General features: G+C 33.2%; 1 protein-coding gene across 1 annotated transcript in view; it reads left to right on the top strand.

The window, feature by feature from the left end:
* Positions 1-10406: 10406 nt before the first annotated feature.
* The window catches only part of LOC130446449 (mushroom body large-type Kenyon cell-specific protein 1), a 215139-nt gene continuing 202047 nt past the window's right edge, over positions 10407-23498 (top strand). Inside the window, exon 1 of the mRNA XM_056782720.1 lies at positions 10407-10516. The gene's annotated coding sequence lies outside the window, so the exon portion shown is untranslated. The remainder of the gene's footprint in view (positions 10517-23498) is intronic.

The following is a 23498-nucleotide window of genomic DNA, read 5'->3' as shown; positions in this document are numbered from 1 at the left end:
TAAAATGAAGATGCTTTCATATGAAAAGCAAACAGAATTTCTCAAATTGGAATTAAATATTAAAGATTACGCAAATAATATTTTCCTCATTTATATATCACTAGATATTTGGCATATCGTTTAAAATCGCACCTCACCCTGTAAATAATACAGAAAATCGTCTTTCCCAAACTCCAAAGAGTCGCTCAATGCAGTTTCTTGTTCTTATTTGTGACTCATTATACTAATTTCGCCACTCTCCACGTGGATTGGAAAATGAAGTAAAAAAATTAGGGTGAAGGAATATCCACTATCTCCAAACAATTATCTCCAATTTTAAACCTCATTTTTATCGAGTGAGTCAACAAAAGTGTGGCAATAATTAAAATTTGAAGCTTAGCAGAAATATTTTCTGTTTGTAAATAACAAATAAGACATGTATATATGTAGTGTTCCTACCTGGACTTAATATCTTTATATATTTATTTTCATAGATTCCTTCATTCGTTTGAGTATAAATTAATTTTTTCCTCTCTCTAATTTCTTGAGTTCGTAGGTTGTTTGGATAAAATAATAAAACTTGGATGGAATATCACATTTATATAAATAACTTTCGCTCTTTCCTTGGGAGCATTTTCAAAAGAATAATTAATATATGATGATTAAAATATTTGTAGAATAGTCAAAAACATATTAGTTGATATCTTAAAAACATTATTAAAAACCTAATATTAGAATCAATGTATTTACCTCGAAATTTCAATAAAACGAGGTAGATTGAAATAAACTAATTGATTAAATTATGGTAAATTTGGCTGAGGTTTTTTATATCTTGTCTATCATTCATAGAACATTTATCTTGTTTTATGTATTTCATTTCTTCGATTAATAATGTTTTTAAGATATATACTAATATGTTTTTATCTATTCTACAATTATTTTAATCATCATATATTAATTATTCTTTTGAAAGTGCTCCCAAGAATAGAGCGAAACGTTAACTTATACAAATCTATCCAAACAACTTACGAACTCAAGAAATTAAAGAGAAAAAAAATTATTTTTATATATATTCATAATCTAGTGCTCCTAATAATCTGGAGAACCGAGCAATTCTATAAAATTCCTCAAGAGTTTTCGTTTTTCCCGCATTAGTTGAAGATTTGTTTTATAAACTGTGTTCAATTCTATTTCTTGAAAAATAACCTGGACGGAGGGCTTCTGTAAGCGGAACCGTTTATCAATCAATTCCTAATCAAACAAATCTTCGAAAGCAACCATGTTAAATATTTAATTATTTGTATGACGATTACATTGAGAAATTAACTAATCAAATAAAGGTATGATAAATAAACCAATTTTGATGTTTAATATTTTAGGTTTATTATTTTATCCAAACAACCTACGAACCCAAAAAATTAGAGAGAGGAAAAAATTAATTTATACTCAAAATAAATATATAAAGTCCAGGTAGGAACACTACATATATACATGTCTTATTTGTTATTTACAAACAGAAAATATTTCTGTTAAACTTCAATTTTAATTATTGTGGCCAGATGGTGAGGATCCACTCACGATTGCCACACTTTTGTTGACTCACTCGATAAAAATGAGGTTTGAAATTGGAGAGAATTATTTGGAGATAGTGGATATTCCTACGCCCTTATTTTTTTACTTCATTTTCCAATCCACGTGGAGAGTGACGAAATTAGTATAATGAGTCACAAATAAGAACAAGAAACTGCATTAAGCGACTCTGGAGTTTGGGAAAGACGATTTTCTGTATTATTTACAAGGATGAGGTGCCATTTTAAACAATATGCCAAATATATAGTGATATATAAACGAGGAAAATATTATTTGCGTAATCTTTAATATTTAATTCCAATTTGAGAAATTCTGTTTGCTTTTCATATGAAATCATCTTCATTTTATGTTCTTCTTCTACCGTCTGCCTCTCTTAAGATCGCTTTTCTTCCAAATATAACCTTCTTCTCCCAAGTGTGGAAATCTGGAATTTCATCATCTAATATATCGTTAAACACCACGATTCCCATGAGAATGTTAATTTCAGAACATTCGTATCCATTATTTTCAATATAAACTATAATATTTAAACCAACACAACTTTTTTCAACTAGCGACTACTTCAACATTAACCTTACCAAAGCTACCAAAGCTACCAAAGCACGTGCAAATACGAGAGTCGTTTTTTTTTCAACCTCCGATAGGCTATAAATAAAAGACAAGTTCATATAAACCAATAATTTTATTACCAAAATATTGATACACTAACGGTTATTTTTCGACATAATCACCAAAGAGATAAAGACATTTGTCATATCTGTGGAGATGCTTTTCAATACCCTCTTCAAGGTAAGTTGCCGCCAATGAATTCAAAAAGAGTACAAAACAGACCTTGATACTTCTGGGAATTCCATAAAGCAGTAATGGCGAATCTGCAGTTTTTTTTAACCATTCGTTGCACCATGTCATCTGAAACGACAGATTTGCCTCCTTCATCATGCATATTATTAACGCCATCTTTAAACTTTCGACACCTCACCAATATAAACTACAATTTTTAAACCAACACAACTTTTTCCAACTAGTGACTACTTCATTATTAACCTGACCAAATCACATGCAAATAAAATTAATCAGATTGTTTTCACAAACACAGATCATAGGAAACCGTCAGAGAAAGATTCGTTGGTTAAAGTTTGGTCGGGTAAGTAGTAAAGTAACATAAAAATTCAATTTTTTTAAAAATTTAATCAAAATCCATTATAGTTCCTCCAATATTAATTGCATATTATGAAAACCCTTGCCGACAATTCTGTTTGATCTACCATACCTCATTTTATAAATTTATTATATTTAAAATGTACCTGCCTGTAAGGGAGTTTGGTTTAAACAGGATACCAGACGTGAACTGAGTTTTTTTTGTACCCATTAGTGGGTTTTACTGGAAAACGAAATACCAAAGCAAAAACCATAAAGGAAAATGAATGCTTTGTAAAAAAAAACAAAAAAAAACATTCCAATTCGAAATAATCTTTATAAGTTAGAATGGTAGTCAGAATCGTCCGAACTAGACTCATCATTTGATTGAATTATTAAGGGGTGTGACTACATACTCATCTTCTTCTTTGATAACATGTCCAACACAGTTTTTCCAAAGCTCTTGGCGGTTTGCTGCTAGAACTTTCTTCATGAGTTCTACAATCTTTACTCAGTACTGGAGATTGATTACATTTTAATAATCCTGCTTTTACGTTTACCAATATTAACTCTATAGGGTTGAATATGCAATAGTAAGGAGGTAGTCTGAGAAGAGTATGACCCTGTTCTTTGCACAGCTAGTCAATATAATAAATTTTCTCTAGCTTTATACCTTTAACAACTGTAAGCAATTCTTTGTTTGTTGGACCTTTATTTCGATCTCTGACAGGAATAGAAATATTTTTTTGAGACTTAAATGCTAAAATTTGAGCTGCTACTACTATATGGTATCTTAAGGAGTTGCCACGTGTAGTAGGATGCGTTGTCCAAAACGATTACTGACTGTGGTGGTGGAATGTTAGGTGGAAGCTGTTCATAGAACCACTTTTCGAATAATTCAATTCAAAGTCAACCCAATCGAAATTTACTACATCATGACTGTAAAACCGTGTTTAATCTGGATAAATTATGTGTTTGTTAGAACTGTTCTTTTAATGAAGCAAATATTCTTGTTGCCATTGAACGATCTTTGAGGATTCGATTATCGCCATCCGTTTATTCAGTTTTTGTGTTTAAAACCACATGATGACTAAACTTGACGCAATGTTTCTAAGCTGGTATAATTGTACTCCGGATAATCTACTACATTTATAGTAAGAAATTTATGAATTATCGCAGACTTTCTAGCAGGAATATTTCGAACAAATTGTGTACATACCGTTTAGGCCAATAGGAATGCATTTATGTCTACGATTCGATGATTCCATTGGTAAACAATGGAGATGATGAGTCCACGCGGACTGATGGTTTGTTACATGTTTACCGAATTTTATACGGGGAGTAAACATTATTTTTCATTTCTTAATTCTTGACTGTATCTCGTATAACTGTGCTCTACAATTGATATTGTAGAAACTATATATTTATTTATTTATAATCATAAAACAACTAAACCATTATTTTTTTATATACTATAATCAACGTTAATATCAATTCAACTTTTACTTTGAAAAAAATCGAAACTTTTTGCAAATTTTGCAACAATAAACTGTTGAGAATGGAATGTTATATGTTTAAATGCACCTTTAAGGAAGTTATGTGGATCCGCCCTTGTAAGTCCGTGGAGTTGCTTGTTGTTGGCATCGTTGCATTTATCGATTTTTTACTGGTTATTTTAGGAGTTTCCCGGCTTAAAACTAAAATACCCTCACTTCTCTCTCCTCCTCCACCGTTTTCCTTTCCCTTACTTCCTTCCGATCCAACGCTAACGTCGATACCTGAGCTGCACCTTTTTTATTATTGACACATTTTGACTGTAAGTGCTCAGAGGCGTTCTCTGTTCACCAAATAGAAAATTTATTTTAGAGTTATTGAGCTTTTCACATATTATTAGAAACCTTCTAATACCTCACTGTATGATTATCATTGAGAACAGGAACGGCATTATTTTTATTGTTTGTATAGTATCATAAATATACAGTTTATTTATTTATTTACTGTACTCTACGTCTTATTAAGGCATTAATAAGTGGAAAAAACATGAAGTTTATTTCACCAAGGGCTGGTTTCTTCACGTTATAATGAAGTACCAAATAATTATTAGCCACATAACTTTAGTAGGTCCTTTAATTATCGTTTCTTCACCATATTTCGTTTGAATCCTAACTAACTAATAAGTATTTGTCACTTTATTACGTACTTAACAAATTGATAACACCATGAAAGATGCAATCGTTCATTTATGTAAGAAATAAACGTACAAAAATTCTTCTATTGACTGTTTCCTATGATCTGGATTTGTAACCACGATCTATGATTAATTTTACGAAAACCGTTTTTTTTTCAACTTCCGATCGCTCCGTGCAGCCGCTACGCGGGCAGAAGAAAGGGTTGTAGGCGACTGCGAAGCTCTCGCGTTACACACTCCGTCATTGTTGACATTCAGGCGTCAGTCGGCGTTATGCTACAGCCTGAAGGGCATAGTGCTGCAGAAATCCATCGGAGAATGAGTCGTGTGTATGGGGAAAACTTCATGAATTATGGTGTTGTGCGTGAATGGTGTAGAAAGTTTAAAGATGGCCGTAATGATAAAGAGGGTCAAGGACGCAAATCTGTTGTTTCAGATGGTTGAACGAGTTGATAGGAAGGGTTACAGATTCACCATTACTGCTTTTTTACGGAATTTCCAGAAGTTTCGAGGTCTGTTTTGTACTCTAATTGAATTCAATGTCGTCAATTTTCTTTGAAGAGGGTATTGAAAAGCTTGTCCCCAGATATGACAAATATCTCAATGTCTTTGGTGATTATCTCGAAAAGTGTACCAATAATAAAATTATTGTTTTCAATGAACATTCATCATCGGATCAAAAGATGTACTGGTCAATTTTATAACGAACAAAATAAGCTCGATCTTCTGGCATTTGCTCAATGAATTTCTTATCAAACAAATTTTGTTAATTTTCGCAAGCAACCATATTAAATATTTAATTATTTGAATAACGGATATTTCGAAAAATGAACTAATCAAATGCGAAAATATATACATACAAAAACCTAGAAATAAAAAAATAAAGCTTCAAAAATGTGAGAAGTCTATAAATGTGTAATGATTAACTGAAAACACAATTTAAAAAAAAATCAAAGATTTTTCTATAAATGTGCCATTTTATTATTAACATTAGCCTCTCAATGGTCCAAAAATTTGTTACCTCTCTTGTCATTGGTTCCTTTTGCCGGCCTATGGTTAACGAAATTTTAGTATTAAGCTAGTGGTTATTTCAAGTTCAAGGTCAAGTGGAGGAACTTATATTCGACTGGCCTCGCCCAATCCGAGGATGGTATCAAGCTCGGGATTGTAGCAAAGATATTTTTAGCTGTGGCGATGTGCTTGGGTTTCTTCAAGTTATATATAGTACAGGAGAATTTAGATGATTTTAGATATTATAACGTTCTTCATGTTAAAGAAATTAACATTAGCATTAACAAAAACATTAATAACATTATTTATTTTTTCCATACATACTACTCCAACGATTTTCGTAAATATTAATATACATGAGGTTTCGGGGGCGGTAAATCGATCTAGCTAAATTCATTTTTAGAAAATGTTTTATTTGGGTTTTTGATAATCAATTTTATCAAAAATCATCTTGAACACCATTTTTTTTAATGGAAGAAAAATAAAATAATTTTTATATTAAATGGTAGGTTTTAAAGATTTTTAAACTAGAAGAAAAACCACGCGTTGATATACAACTTATTGGTGCAGTATTTGGTAACTGCTTAGCCAATGGAAATTATGAGGGGATGAAAGACAGAGCAAAACTCGTGCCTGTTAACAAAGATGTTGAAAAAATTGATAATGATATAGTTGACAAACTTCCAGGAGAATACAAAGTTTACTATACCCATGACCCAATGTAAGATCAACCTGAAGAAGCAGTTCAATTTACAACAAAATTTCTCAATTTCTCGTCAACATCTTAGACAGGACCATGCAATGGTGTGAGACTCGTGGTAACAATTTTTACTGGCGAACAATTCGGCAAAAAAGTACAAATTCCAATGATAACTTTCGACTTATCAAAAAGACAACTGGGATGCTCCATGCAGCGTCACCAATTTCCAGTTAGATCGGCATTTTTTGCCATGAGTGTTCACAAATCCCAAGGGTAAACTTTCGAATCTGTTGGTGTTGACTTAAAGTTGATAAAGTGATAAGAATGCACCGATGAGGTAACAATTAATCTGAATTATGTATAGTCCGGTCAAATTAGATAAAAAAATTAGAGTGAAGCTACATAAATTCCCATCAAGCCTGAAAATCAGTAAAATTGTTAAAAATACAATTGAAAATAAATATTCCCAATCATTTCCGTGTATGGAAAATTTTTTATTCAAGGTCAAATGTCAAAAATGAGTTTTTCGCGATTATCAGCGAAACGGTGAGTTTTACCATAAAAATACCTCAGATAAAAATTGTAGATCATAAAACTGTTTACAAAAAATGTATATATACATTTTTTCCTACGAGCCACAGTTTCTGAGATATAACGATTCAAAAAGTTTGTCGTATTTAATGGCTACAATGATTGCACGAGAAATAGCAAAGCTGCAGAACAATATCGTCGAACTTAAGCAATATCTTCGTCAATTGATAATTTATTTCATGAACCTGAAAAGTTTACTGCTAAAAACCATTAAATAGGACAACTTTAAGAACTTTTTGAATCATCAAATTTAAGAAACTGTGATTCGTAGAAAAAAAAGTATTGATACAGTTTTTTATAAATAATTTCATGATCTACAATTTTTGTATATACGGAAATGATGGGGAACATTCTATGTTCAATTGTATTTTAAACAATTTTACTGATTTTCAACTTGTTGGGAATTTATGTAACTTCGAATGTCTAAATTGGCCGGATTAGTAGTTAAATATTGGAAATGTATTTGTTCATGTAAGTACGGGAGGGAGATACTTGCATATCGACACGAAACTATCAAAAAGAGTTTTATTCGCCATTTGCAACTTTACAATTTTTACCACGTTTTTATGGTTTTTCAATTGCATCTAATCGATGTGTGGCTATTTTTCTATCAGTATATTATTTTATTATTTAGACAACTCCAGAATACCAACAAAATTTGTTGGTATTCTGGCTTTGTTATTTACCTATATTGAAGTTTGTAAGAAAATCAACAATCAACTTTTCGTCCACTCCAGTTCAAAAGATAATAAAGGCAGATGTTAGAGTTATCGGGAGTGCATTTAGAAAAGCCCCGATTCTATGGATAGTCAACTATATGTGTGTCTAATGTCCGGAATTTACACATATTCGCACTATACTTATACGAAAACATATAAAGTTAATCTGCATTCGTTATTGCTTCATTCTACTCCCTTATACGAAACCTCTGAAATTCCAAACGTCTATAGTATCTGTTGTTTACCAGAAATTCGCTGGCTGACTTCTCAACTAAATTTCATGAAGTTTGTGTACGTTATTGACAAAACCGAAACAAGCAAATAACGGAGGGAAATTATGCCCACAAAGACACAAATAAAATTATATACTACCGAAGGTGGCAAAAAAGGTAATCAAACGACAAAGGCGGTGCTTATACACACAGAAAAATATGCTTCAGCAATGTTTGATGATTAATTAATATACAAAACTTGGACTTATCGAAATTCTTCGTAAATTCATTGTTACGTATGGTATACATTCATAAAACAAAACGATCATCAATATCAAATGACAGACTAGAATAAAGAAACTAATAAAGGCCTCTAGCAGAGAAAACCTAAAATTGGTCACACCAATGCCTGATAATCTTCAAAAATATTTTGATGATGAGATCTAGATTACTAGAAAAAAGTTCCTATCCAGAAGTACTGACTATATCATTCGAAATGATAAACTCTTTCATAGTTTCTAAGAGATACATTCTGGAATGTATTCAAATCAAAGTTCTCGTTTGGTCTCATTCTACCCTAGATATAGTTGTATCAAAACTTTTCTCTTTTAACACAAATTGTCTAAAAAACGACAATAATTACACATTTGGATCAAGCTTTAAACCATCACCCAATTGCATTTCTTCCCACGTTATCTAAGATCATTGAAAAATTGGTCGAGAAGAGTATTTTATCATTTCAACAGCCATCATTCCATTGCAACAACTTTCTGTGATTTTTCTAAGGCTTTCAATTTCGGGGGAATACTTCTCGTATGGTTTAAGTTATACTTTACCAACAAAAGTCATTTTATAAGGGTTTGATTCAACGATGTCTTCTCGCAAGGTAATAGAATGTGGAGTGCCTCAAGGCTCAGTCAAATATTTCTACCCATATAGGATTTTACGATGGAATCGGTATAGGTCCAGACTTGCGCCAAGTATGTACAACTCCGGCCCTAGCTTGGAAGCCGTTATTGGCCCAGACTTGGCGGGAATCTGGGATGATAACAATGTTCCACGTTTGGTTTGAGAGCCTGGACCAGGCCTTAAACATATAATATTACATATTACTTTTAATGTTAAGATAACTATAGTTATTCACAGTTCTGCCAAGCCTGGCTGACTATAGGATGGCCGAGGTCGAGTTACCCAAAATTCAGTCTGTGTTCCGGCGTTTCTAAAACTAATTTCGTCATATAAAGAGACGTTGAAGCTTTTTGTATTAAATAGCACTACAACTGAAGACAAAAAATTAAGTTCTGCCTGTTTTGCGGTGAGAACAGTGTCTAAGAAACTAAACTTATTGTTACGAAGTCATCTTCACGTTAGAGCCGGTCCTGCTTGGATATAGTAGAATTCTAAAATTCGCCGAACGTTAGCCTTTGATGAAATACGCAGAATTCGTTGGATATTTGTTTTTATAGCAAGCGGTTTATTTACATTGTTGCTTTTTGATTATTTCTAGGAAAGAAGAATTTTTGAGATATATATCGTTTTAAATATTATTACAAAATAATCCAGGTATTTTCTACTATTTTCATAAATGTGCCTTAGCTACTATAAGTTCTCGGGTTTTGTTAAAGTTGGTTTATCGACATTTTGATCTACTACCATGAGGACATGATGCTGATGTCTTTAAAGAATGATTCAAACAAATGATAGATATTCTTCCTCAGAACTGAATTAGCTAAATTCAAAGAATATTTAGTTCCATCCCGGTTCCGAGAGGAAAGAACTGTACTAAGTGTTCCTTTGGAAATTAAAAAAACATAAAATTGATAAAATTTTTGCCCGATTGAACTGGTATGTGCGCAGATGAAGGGAGAAGTCAGGAATAGATGTTAATTCCTTTAGATATATTCAAGCAGTATTCTATATTTATATTTTTTATTGCATTCAAGCACAACCCTTAAATATCATAAGTTTATGTTGAAATTTGAGTTTGATTAACTATAAAAGTGTGAAGTTTTTGAGCTAAAGCCCATTTAAATTCGTCCTTTACCGTTAGAAAACGATTATTTTCCTAAATAAATATATTTATTGTAGATTATTCAAAAACTGATATCATTTCTCTCTGTGTACGAAAGAACCATGAAACATGTGGTCTGTTGTCGATCCCGGTGCATAATACCCGAACAGTATAAAGAGTGTCAAGGTCGTACAACGAGACTGCAATTGCACCAATGCAACAGTACGTCGTCGGTTGTGCCATGCCGGCATAAGGAAAACCAACTCCGAAAAATTTTACGAACAGAACGAACGGACGGGCGAGTGTTTTTTTTTTGTTTTTTTTTGTGACTCAGTGACTTTCGATTTCGTCGTTGATACGGTTATTTTGGGGTTCCAGGTAGGTCAAGGTTCTTCTTTATTCAATTATTATTCTCGAATGTCTCAGGCTTGAAGACTTGAGAAAATATTCGTCAGAGGTGGATCAAAAATGTTTGTTTTAGAGTGTTTGATATAGTGATGCGAAATGACATTTAAAATATACTTCTGAGAAAACTGATTTTAACGTATAATAATAAAATATCCAATTCGAGGCAAAATTTCAAATGTTTCTTCATAATTTATAATCAAATGATTCATAGAATAAGAAAACTCAACACAAATTAGTGACGAAGAATTTTAAAAAGTAATGATGGTCCCAAAATTACCGCAAGATTTGAATTAGATAGAAAACACAGTTTATAGTCTTTTGATAATAATTTATGACCATTCTGCATAAATGTGGATGAATTTCGTTGTTGGAAAGTTGAATTTCCTCCTCTAATGCACGTATAGTTGTGGGCTTATCGACGTAGATCTGCGATTTTAAATAAAAAGAAATCACACGATCTGGGGGGTTAATTCTGAATTATCGAAACGAGCGAGTACACGACCTGGAAATATCTCCTGCAGTAACTGTTTCATGGCATGCGGCACCGTCTTGTTGAAACCACATATTGGCCACATCAGTATCATGCAATTTCGGCAAAATGAATTGTGTTATCATTTATAAAGCACGAGCAATAGTCACTGCTTGACTCATTTTCAAAAAAGTATGGTTTAATTATGTCCCCAAACCAAAATGCCCTCCAAACAATGAATCGTTGTGGATGAATTTATCAGATGAGAGTTCTCAGATCCAAAAAAAAACGTTAAAGAGTTATTCAAAATCTAAAGTATATTTCAATACCAACCCAAACAAAATCTGAGTTGTTATTAGAACAAAATTTAAAAAAAAAACATGCTGAACAGAGTATTGAAATCCCTTTCCAACAAGGTGCCATTTGATCTCCTTTTTTATTTAAAATTTTCGAGGGGGTGCTTATAATTCAGAGGGGATATACAGTATGATGTCTTTAACGTTATTAAAAGTTTCGTGTCCTAAATGACCCAATAATACCAGATAAGTTGGTAAATATGACGATTCTATTCAAGGGCTAATAATTGATAGAGATAAGCTTTATTGTTACTAGAAAATATTTCCACAATTTTATGGACAAAGCTATATAATTTTATATTACATAATACAAAGATACAAAGACTCTAGAGTTTATGGTTAACTGTTTAATTCGGCCACAGAATAATAAGATATTTAAAGCAGAAACACCTTTGTCAAATCTAGAAACTTATCAAAAGTTTTTACCATTTTTATTGCAGAACGTAGCTGATTAAGATAATGGAATTTTTGACTGGATCAGAAGTAGGTATAGTCAAGTAAATGTCCAACTTCTTTCTTCTAGGAGCGTAGGGATGCATGGGTCTCTCAGTTGAGTTTTTTTTTGTAATTTGAAGATACAATCGAAGAGGTGCAAACTACAAGACCCCCAGAAAAGCAGACGGTACCGACGATGCGATTCGAATAACGAGTAGCAAGTTGTTAAAGCAGTACTAGAATCGAGGTGTTCAAACACAGATTTAATCGCGAAATAAGCAGAGGATAAATTTTTGCCATATACAGAGGTTTTAAAGCTCCTTTCTAGGATGAAACTAAAGTTGTCTCAAACACAGAACGTTTGCGTCAGACCAGGACTTAATAGTTATAAGAACTGGACCCAAAACTGAACCCTGAGGCACACCGCTGTCAATTGGCAATTTACTTGAAACTTCACCATTAGCTCGTACCAATTGATTTTGACATTCAAGATAAGATACCTCGGATGCCATGATATTCTATTTTGTGATCAACATAATCGAAGGCTTCAGAACAACCTCAAAAAGCCGTATAAAATTTATTGTTAAGTGAGAATAGAAAACAAAGCGTCATTAGTGCATTCATTAGATAGGAAACCAAATTGTTAAGCTATCAGGATTTTATGTCTTAAAAGAAAGGGTAATAGACGGCTTTTCATTAGTCGTTCAATTACATTCGACATAATTGGTAATAATGCGATAGGATGATAACTCTTAGTGCCCTTTTCAAAGGATGCGTTTATTAGCGAACATAAAACGTCAATCATTACTTCCGAAAAACCCAAAAATAACTTAGCTGATAATTCATCGTTGCCGCAAAAGTCTTGTTGTGGATGATATGCATGGTTTGCTCTAGCTCAAGCCTCTAATCTATCAACAGATCTGAGAAAAAGACTTTCACTAATTCTTTTAGAAGAAACCAAAAAAGAGTGCATCTCGATTTGTGGATATTTTAGAGTTAACATTCTTACTAACGTTCAGAAAATCATTTTTAAATTCCTTTGGATCGAGATCAATATTTGTTGAACGCGATTTGTTTCTCAAAAGTTTTGCTTCATAGTTTTGATATTTCATTGAGTAAATGAGGAAATTCCGCTTGATAGCAGCTGATAATTTTGTCGAAGAAGTTCAAGAATATAGTCAGAAAGATCTATCATTCACTAGATAAGTTTTGTTTAGAGTGAATCCTCACCAACTGAGTGTGTTTCTTAAGGGATTACAAATACAGCTTCATGATCAGAGATATCTGAATTAAGTACAAAGTGATTCACTTGGGATAGGAAGTCGGATACTATGTAATCTAGTAATGAGGAAGTTGTTTTAGTAATTCGAGTGGGTGAATCCACGTGCATATTTATCTGATATGAATTAAAAATGTTTATCAGAGATTCCCGAGTGGCACAATTACTAGTGAAGTCAATGTTGAAATCACCGCATAGAACGTTCCTGCTCTTAGTAGGGAGAGCTTCGAGTAAATTTAAAAAGTTCTCGTAAAAGGAATTAATGTTAGATAAGTTAGATTGTTTTAAGTTATCGAATACTTGATACGATTTACCACTAGTAAAAAATGTTTTATTGCAGCCGAAAAGTCCTCGCATTTAGACATAATCAAGATCCCGCTGTAAGCTGAATTACCCCTGTCATATAATCTGATAACTCCGTTCATTTTCATGTAACCAGTGTTCAATAATAGCAACTATTTGCGGGAAATACAACACGGCCGTTTTGTTGCGTATAGACTGAATATTAATTAGAACTATTTTCAATTTACAATCCTTAAAACTAAGTGAGGATTCTAGTTTCCCTATTAACTAAAAATTGAGCTATGAATTTCAAAATATTATATAATATTTGTTATCAGAAGATCCAAAAAATAAAAATTAGTAATCACCCCGTTCTATAAACTGCAGAACTTCTTGCAATTATCCTTAGTTGCATAATTAATTAATACGGATATATAAAATGTGCGTGCTAATCAATTGAATTGATCTTATAATTGTTGAAAAATATTATATTCTTATTATTTGTAGCGAGATCCTAATTATAATCAAATTGTATTCAAATGAATCAAGCTTTATAACTTTTTAAATATGCAATTATTTCTAACTGTTTAAAGAATCTAAAAGGACAAGTGAGAAGATAAACCGAATTAAGGAATGAAGAAGAATAAATAGTCACGATTAAATTGAGCTTAGCAGGACATCTTCGAATGATAATCTTCTTCTTCTTCCTGCTGTGTATAGGCATCATTGCCTGTTTATCTTCACTTCACTCAGTCACCTGAAAGGTTGTCACTCCTTCTTTTCCTAGGTCTTCCAATGCTTCTTTGTCCTGCTGGTGATTTGTCCCTTGATATTTTCACAATTCGTTCTTCCGTCATGCGGTCAATGTGCTCATTCCATTTTATCTTTCTATCCAGTACCCAGTCATTGATGTTATCTATCCCGCATGTTCGTCTTATGTTTTCACTCCTTTCTCTATCCATTAGTGTTCTTCCCGCTATTCTTCGAACTATTTTCATTTCTGTAGTGTCCAATATCCGTTTCGGTTTAGAAGTCTCAGGTCGGGTCTCTGCTGCATATGATAATATAGGTCTGATTGCGGTCTTGCTTCAGTTCGAATGTATTTATTTCGCCAGATTGTGTCATTTAAGTATGCTGCTGGTCTTGAGGCTCTCGTAGCTTCTTACTTCCGTCTCCACGTCCTCGTGTCCAGATATTTCGATTCCCAGATATTTAAATTTCATTTCCTGGTGTATTATTTTGTTATCCACCACAAGCTTACATCTGATCGGTGTCTTGGAAGTAATCATTGATTCTGTCTTTGCCGCTGATATTATCATATTGAATTTTTTTGCTGTTTTGTTAAATTGGTACAGTAGCCTTTGCAGATCGTTCTCGTTCTCCGCCAACAGTATGATAATCAACTATTGAAAACTAGAAACAAACCAGTGACTAAGAATTTACAAAACAGAAGCTTGATAAGAAGTTGAAAATTTTTCTATAATTACAATGACAATATTTTAGGTGTTTAATGAATATTTTATATTTATATTTTCACCTAATTAACCTGCTTATAACATCCAAATAGCTAAAGGTGGAAGAAGCGATAATTTCTGAAAAGAAACAGATCGTATAGCAAATTTGGATACTCTATTTTGCGCTTTCCTTTCTTAGAATAACTTTTAGTCTTTGTTAGACAAAAATACTGAGTCGTCAAAATGGTCAGTACACAGCACGCGTGGGAGGCCCACTGCTTGTATTGGTCTTCAATTAAAGTACCAAAATATTTGAAATAATCTTTGTTACATTTTCTAAAATTCTACACAAATTACCAAAATTTGTAGAAAAGAAAAAGTTTTGCAGCTGCGGCGCCGTACGACCTGACATTTAAAGTCGATACGACAATAAATATAAAAATGTTTTAGCAATTTTTAAATATATATATATATATATATATATATATATATATATATATTGTATTAAATAGTTTATTGCTAAATTAGAATTAATTTAAATTGTTGATGAGACGCAGTAAAATAATAAAAATTTACGAGTACAATAGACGTACCTGATTTGAAAATATAATAACCAGTAAATTTTATTATTCCGTATGCATATTGAAATGAAATTATTTATTAAAATCAATTTTTCATGGACATCTAAAATATTTAAAACGCCAACAAATATATTTTTTGCGCTAATGTTTTTAAGTTTACGATCGGCTTTCTCCTTGAAAAGACCAGTCTCTGAAATGAATGTTAAAAAACAGAATTTAGAAACGCATATTATAACGGTGCAATGAAAAGTAATAAATAAGGAAAACGGTCAGTTTCAAATAAATAATTCCGTAAAAGGCATCGTGTACATTCGCAGCCTTGACTCGAACTGTATATCAGATATGTTAGAAAAATTAGAAACCATACAATTTTCAAATGCCAAACAATTTGCGTGAATCACTTGAACATGAATCTTGATGCAATTTTGCAATTAAATTCAAGGTTACCAATTTTCTATGACCGCGATTACTTCATTTTTATACAATTTGGCGTAAAACAGTAGCGTCTCAAACAACGATACATTCTGGGAAATATAAAATAACATTAAATGATATAGTGTGGAAAACCCATATAAAATAGTTACTGCTAATTCTATACTTTCACGGTCTCACCTTTTTTTGGCTCTAGAAAATCAAAAAACATGCGATTTCGATGAATTTTTTTTTAAAATCTTCGTTTTTATGGTGGATTTACGAAAAAAATTAAGGGAAGAGAGAAAAATGAAAACTTATATTGGCTTTAGTGCTTTAAATGTTAATAAAAATGCACTTCTTCACGTATAATTATTTGTAACTTTTTTCCAAATACTCAAATCTTATTATTTTTTTTTCATAATCTACATAAACAAACGATTTCTTTTAAAATTGACCTTTTCTCACATATAATCGTTTGTACCTTTTTTATTAAGTAATCATTGAAGTTATATGAACAAAAATATTCTTAAAATCACTTATTGTACAATGTTGAAAGTTAATTTGTTCTGAATTTTAGCACCCCTTACCTAACCTAACCAAACATAACCTAACCTAACCTAACCTAACCTAACCGAACCTAACCTAACCTAACCTAACCTAACCTAACCTAACCAATATAAATTTTCATTTTTTTCTGTTCCCATAACTTTATTCATAAATCCGCCGTTAAAATGAAGATTTAAAAAACATTCTTCGAAAACGGATGATTTTTCGATTTTCTAGAGCCGAAAAACGAGTACCTAGTTTCTTCATTTCGATTTCTGAACATATGGTTCAAATATAAATTTCTATTATAAAATTTATATATTTTTCTCTCTAGTTTCTTGTGTTCGTAGGCTGTTTGGAGGTTTCTATTATTAAGTTACAGCCTGTATGCGATTTGACAGTAATATCGCGTCTTTTTGATATGTAGACAGGTTTCATCGTGTTTTTCAGGAATTTGCTAAAAACTGCGTGATAAAAGTTCAATGTTGATTGAGAAAACCAACAGAACTTCTCGTCTCATGTCTCAAAACACCTTAACAAACAATTAACACCTCCCTCGTTGACAGTGAACTAGCACGCCTTCGTCTTTTCTTTCTTTCGGAATATAGTGATGTACCCAAGACTCATCTGTGTGATTATTTGGTGCAATAAATTTTCTCCTTCTTCTTCGTACCGCTACAAACTTCCTAGCGTGTGAATTTCTGCTCAAAATTCAGAACTCTTGGTACCTATTTGGCTAAAATTCAGCAGTAACCAAACCTTTCAAATTATATTTGCTTAATGCTGATGCCCAGTTCAGTACAGCTATGGTCTCCCAAAATGATTTTTTCTGCAGCACATCGTTAACACTTAGTATAGGGTAAGATTCCCACCACTTTTCCTCCTTTTCAGAAGGTTTCTTCAGAATTTTCTTAGTTACCTTCCCCATATGCCACGGAAGTTCATTAGACCTGGAGAATTCTTCAATCATTGCTGTTTGAGAAACAAGGTTCTTCCGCTAGGTTGAATCTAGAATTTTCCTCTGTTGGTTCATGAGAGTTTGACATTTGTGGAGTACATGTAACTCAGTTTCCTTCTCTGTTCCACACACCAATCAATCCGGATCAGCAGCTTTGCCTGTGTTTGGGGTTTACCAGAATCTTGGCATCCCCTATGAAATTTTTAGTCTGTCCGCAGCCATACCTCTCAATTTATTACCTTTCCCAAAGTCTTAAGGTGTTCTTAAATCCTCGGTTGAGGAATTCCCACTATATATTCTGATCCTGTCAACAGAGTTTTCTATTTATAGGGATCTAGCTTCTACCAGCTAACTCATTAAGTGTTTTGTACTGTGTTTTTTAGAATAGCCATTGATCCTGTGATCATGATTTATATTGACATTAATGCCGCTCCACTGTCTATGATGTTTCAAAGAGCGAAATAATTATTTATGAGTACTTTTATATACTTTATGTTTTGCCTATGACACCCTTCAGTGAAGTACCTTAGGTGATAAGATTGGTCTTGTGCTTTGTTGATGGTCATGGCGAATGCCTGACGGTTTGAAAATTGAATTTAAACTCAAACGATAAATCTGTTGGGATTATCAGGTTTCTCGGAATAACAACTTCCTCATCTTCTAATTTTTATTTGAGTATTTTGGCGTACTTCATATTGCTCATCAATTTACGTACCAGCAAATGTGTTCCGTTACACAGTTTTGGTTGGTTTATGCTGGTCAGCTATGCACTTACAAATACATACCTTGAATGTCGGGTTGAATCCTCGTTAGATAATGTCTACCCCAAATTAGGACATTTTAAAACAACCAGTGTTTCGCCACGAGGTCTTGAATGCAAATGTTGCCTAGTTGATAATGGAAATTTCATCTAAATCAGAGTTTTTTCGGAAAACTTCAATGCGCTAAAATATTAACAAACCACGTCCAGTGCAATTTCTTGCTTTCCTTTCATTCGAAGTGTTTCGAATCCTAGTTGTATTACAGCTTTGTTAGGATGGATATTATTGTCCTGACCGCTGCATTACCATAGACAACATTAAGCTATCAGCTTCGTTTTGTTGTATCATTGTTAACAAATGATGTTTCGACTGTATGTTGCAGCCTATCCTCACCCTTCACTGAAATATTTCAATTAATCAATATTTTTATCAAAATCATTGAATTTTGAATCACCACAAATCTCAATTAATTATTTCCCAGACGATGATTACATAAGTATTCAAAAGTTCGGAAAATATATTAGAGTTAGTCCACTTTCGTGTTTCATTGCCACGTTCCCAATAAGAAAACGCTTATTTCTTATTTCTTGAATATATTTATGTTTATAAATGTTTTCATATTTTGATAAAGACTGAAAGTAGTCGAAACGTCAAGTGTCTTTCAAACATTATAAAAAAAAATAATCTTAAAACAGAAGAGACCTGAAATCAAGACGATTCAGAAGATTATTTTATTTTTCAAATCTGATGTTGATAAAATATAATTGTAACTTTGGCGTTTTCTAAATGGGAACGAGGACATTTCAAATGAAATTCCGCAGAGAAATTGTTCTTGCAAATATTCAGCGAGTATTACATGGACCATGAATATCTGTTTTATTGCAAGATGAATTTAACGCAAAGTTAAATCAATATTTCCACATTCATATGTAGTATTTATATAGTATACAGAATTGGAAAGGCAATAAACATTTTAATCGTTGAATACTTTACTTATTAGTATCAAAATCGATCAGTATTAAAATAAAAACAAGAAGTATCAAATATCTGAAGACGAAATTGAAGCCTGACACACGTTCACTCGAATTTTGCAAATTTATTAAAACAGGCGTTCCTTAGTAGACCTAGTTTATTACAATTATAATTATACATACTTTTAGAACATAAATATTCGGTTCGCTCGATAGGTTCGTTCCAACCCATCAAAAAACCGTCCTTGGTACGGTGGCGATTCTGCGCAATTCTGTTCCAGCCGGGCAGTTACCATTTTACGAACGATTCTGTGCGATTTAGGTATCGTTTGTTTACTGTTTTCAGTATGGTCTTTTCGATACTTGGCTGATGGCAAGTACTGTTACAAAAATCGTGCGTAGCCGGAGATTGCTCAGAAAATATCTATAAATGCTTCCGATAACCGTTCCAAGTACGATCAAGACTAGCAGGTTGGAACAAACTTCGTATCTTTGTCAAATTATGCGATATCTAACGCGAATAAATCTTTTTGATAGCCAAATGTTCATGCAAAATTGAATGTAAATAAGTGGAACTAACGCCCAAATTTGCCTAATTTTTACGGTATGTCACATGACGAACTTGGAATATCAGTTTAGGCGCAGCGTCGATATTTTCTGGCACAACAGCAGATTTAGGACGAGCTTCACGAATTTCATCCTGTAGCGAAGTCGAAGCGAATTAATCGGCATACTGCTGTTGGTTTAATATACATCGAAAGTCATCGCACAATTTAATTCCATCTTTCGATCAATATGAATGTTTCAACAATTTGTGAACACTCAAATAGCACCGTATGACAACACGTTTTCAGTACGATATTTGAAAATTTGAAACTTTATGATTATGACATAATTATATCATAATGTTGCCATATCGCAAAACTTAAGTAGCAACCCTCGTAGAAAGAATCCTGGTAGTGGGATCGAACGATTGCAAAGTGTAGTGATTTAACAGGCCCATAATGCCCTTAAATCCGATTGTTGTGGCAAGAATTGTTGATCTGTTACAAGATGGTCGGGGGCAACGTGAAACTGCAAGAATTGTTGGTGCTAGTCTTTGTGGTGTGCAAAGAGTGTACCAGCGTTTTCTGGAAACTGGCCTGATCACTAGAAGACCACGGTCGGGGCGAAGTTACTATTACGAGATGACCGTTTTTTGGTGTCCACATGTTAGTTAGAATTGACCGTTAGAAGAAGACTTCATGCTGCTGGACTGTCATGCAGAAGAATGGCTACAGGTCCCCCGCTGCAACGCCAGCATCGGACTGCAAGATTGACATTTGCCAGAGATCACGTTCGTTGGAATGATGATGACTGGAGCTGAGTATTGTTCCCAGATGAGTCGCGCGAGTCACAGGGTCAGATGGACGAGTGTGGAGTAGACCTGGAGAAAGATATGCTGAAGTTTGTATTGACGAGCGTCTTCCATTTGGCGGTGGGTACGTTATGGTTTGGGTGGGAATCACTACACAAGCTCGTACAGAGTTGATCTTCATAGAAAATGGCTACCTAACCTCTCACAGGTAGATTACGGAGGTGCTAAAAGACCATGTTATGCCCTTCATGGTGTCTATGGGGGAATTTGGCATTTTTATGCAAGATAATGCGAGACCACATATAGACAGAATGGTCAGGGAGTATCTGGATGGGGTCGACATTAGGCGGTTTAACTGGCTAGCTCGCATGTGATCCGCAACTTAATTCAAAGTATGACGCGCCGCCGACTTCAAGCAGACATCAATGCAAGAGGAGGAAATACACGTTATTTGTGTCAAGTTTTTTATTTTGTTCGTTCCATATCTTCGTTAACAACAAAATGTTGAATTTCGCCCAAAATTTTAATTTGTTGCTTTTTGAGAATAAATCATTAAATTCAAGAAAAAAATGCGTTTTTCTTTAGTATAGAGTATCACATTCAGCTTACAAAAGTACATGCAATGATGTACAGTTCGCGAATTCTATCTGAAAATGTAAAATTTCAAAGAACATGAAAATTTCAAGGTGACTTCAATTTTTTGCTCGCCAGTGTATTATGATGAATTGGAGGTATGCAAGACCATAACTCTATTAAATCTTTCTTCTTGTTCACTGATAGAGATATAAAAGTTTTCATTGATAACAGAATTTCTCTTTTTAAGGTCGACTTCACGACAAAGAACATCATAATTATTAGAATATTTAAAATAAAATTTAAAAGGATGCATTTCACAAAACATTAGTCATTACATCTTTAACTATTCAACTTTGCCTTTATCTCCACACAGTTTACGATTCGTAATATATTTTGCAAAAAAAAATATATTTTTTGTCATAGAAATTATTTTGAACGGTTTACTCTTTATAGGCATATAGTTGTTTTTGAAGAACCGTTTCTTTTTCTCTACTAAACCAAAATTCTAATCGCATTTGTAGTCAATTTTATAAATTCCTTATACAGTAGAACTAGAAACAAACTTAGAGAAAAGAGCCATCTTGATATTCCTATTTTGCCCTTCACATTGATAAGAGTACAATATAAGATGTAGGAGAGAAGCTAAACCAACAACTAACAACTCTAATCAAAAAAATATTGCCCAACACAGAATACCAGATGAGTGGAGAAATAGCATTAGCTTGCAGAAGGCCTTCGATCGAATACAATTAAAAGACATAATACACCTTCTCTATGATAGACAGATACCATATAATGTCATTAAAATAATCGAAAATATAATATACTCAAAAAATACAATCCAAGCAAAAATGAATGATGACCTAACTGAACAGATACCTGCAAATAAGGGTATTAGACAAGGGGACTCTCTCAGTCCGCTCCTATTTAACATAGTGATGGATGAAATCATAAAACAAGTTCGCAAACTAAGAGGATACAAAATGGGAAATAAAGAAGTCAAAATCCTGTGCTATGCAGACGATGCGGTACTGTTGGCGGAGAACGAGGACGATCTGCAAAGGCTACTGTACCAATTTAACAAAACAGCAAAAAACTTCAATATGATAATATCAGCGGCAAAGACAGAATCAATGATTACTTCCAAGACACCGATCAGATGTAAGCTTGTGGTGGATAATAAAATAATACACCAGGAAATGAAATTTAAATATCTGGGAATCGAAATATCTGGACACGGGGACGTGGAGACGGAAGTAAGAAACCAAACTACAAGAGCCTCAAGAGCAGCAGCATACCTAAATGACACAATCTGGCGAAATAAATACATTCGAACTGAAGCAAGACCGCAATCAGACTTATATTATCATATGCAGCAGAGACCCGACCTGAGACTTCTAAACCGAAACGGATATTGGAGACTACAGAAATGAAAATAGTTCGAAGAATAGCGTGAAGAACACTAATGGATAGAGAAAGGAGTGAAAACAAAACGAACATGCAGGATAGATAACATCAATGACTGGGTACTGGATAGAAAGATAAAATGGAATGAGCACATTGACCGCATGACGGAAGAACGAATTGTGAAAATATTAAGGGACAAATCACCAGCAGGACAAAGAAGCATTGGAAGACCTAGGAAAAGATGGAGTGACAACCTCCCAGGTGACTGAGCACAGGCAATGACGTGAAGAAAAACAGGCAATGATGCCTATACACAGCCGGAAGAAGAAGAAGAAGAAGAAGAAGAAGAAGACAATAGATAGGAAGCTACTTCTTAGGAACCTCTGGATGCTGTAGTTCATATTATGAATACCTAAGCAGTATGTCCATAGTTGTAATAACATATTCCTGTGCTTATAACAGGGATTGGCAATGTTTTCATTACACATACATCTCCTTATTTTCATAGATTTCTATATCTTTTTTTGTGCCTTCTCTTGCAAGTTTCTTTAATGTTCGAGTCTCGTTTTTTCATCATTATCAGCAGTTTTAATTTTTATATTAAATTCATCACACTTTTGGTATGAATCTCATCATGAAAACTCAGGTTAAATTGTTCATTAAATACTTTGCTAGAAATTAATTTTCGATGGTGGATTTTCATCTCTTTCAGCGTAAAGAGAATACAAAATACTCAAAATTAAATCTGACGACAAATATTTGCGGTTTATTGTCTTATGAATGGAGTAATGTGCTAGGCAGGAATAGAGTCTTTCATTTAAAAGCAAGAGCAGAATTATTTTCACGAATAATATAGTATTTATATACTTATTTACACATGAAAATTATTTTATTTCACAAAAAGACAACAAATTCTTTCGATATATAACCTCAAGCTTCAAATACCACTGTCAACCTATCCCACTAAATTACAGAGTTAAGTCGCTTCTGCTACAAGATGTTACTGCTATGGAAAAAGATATTTAGTGGGGCCATCTCTTAGTTCCATGAAAAACTAAGATTAGGCAAGTTTTGCATCGAAATATTGACAGTACTGAATTAGTTTA

The sequence above is a fragment of the Diorhabda sublineata genome, chromosome 7 (genome assembly GCF_026230105.1).
Source record: "Diorhabda sublineata isolate icDioSubl1.1 chromosome 7, icDioSubl1.1, whole genome shotgun sequence".
Classification (NCBI taxonomy): Eukaryota; Metazoa; Arthropoda; class Insecta; order Coleoptera; family Chrysomelidae; genus Diorhabda; species Diorhabda sublineata.
Note: the sequence above shows the minus strand (reverse complement) of the source record. Positions and strands in the feature narration are given on the sequence as shown.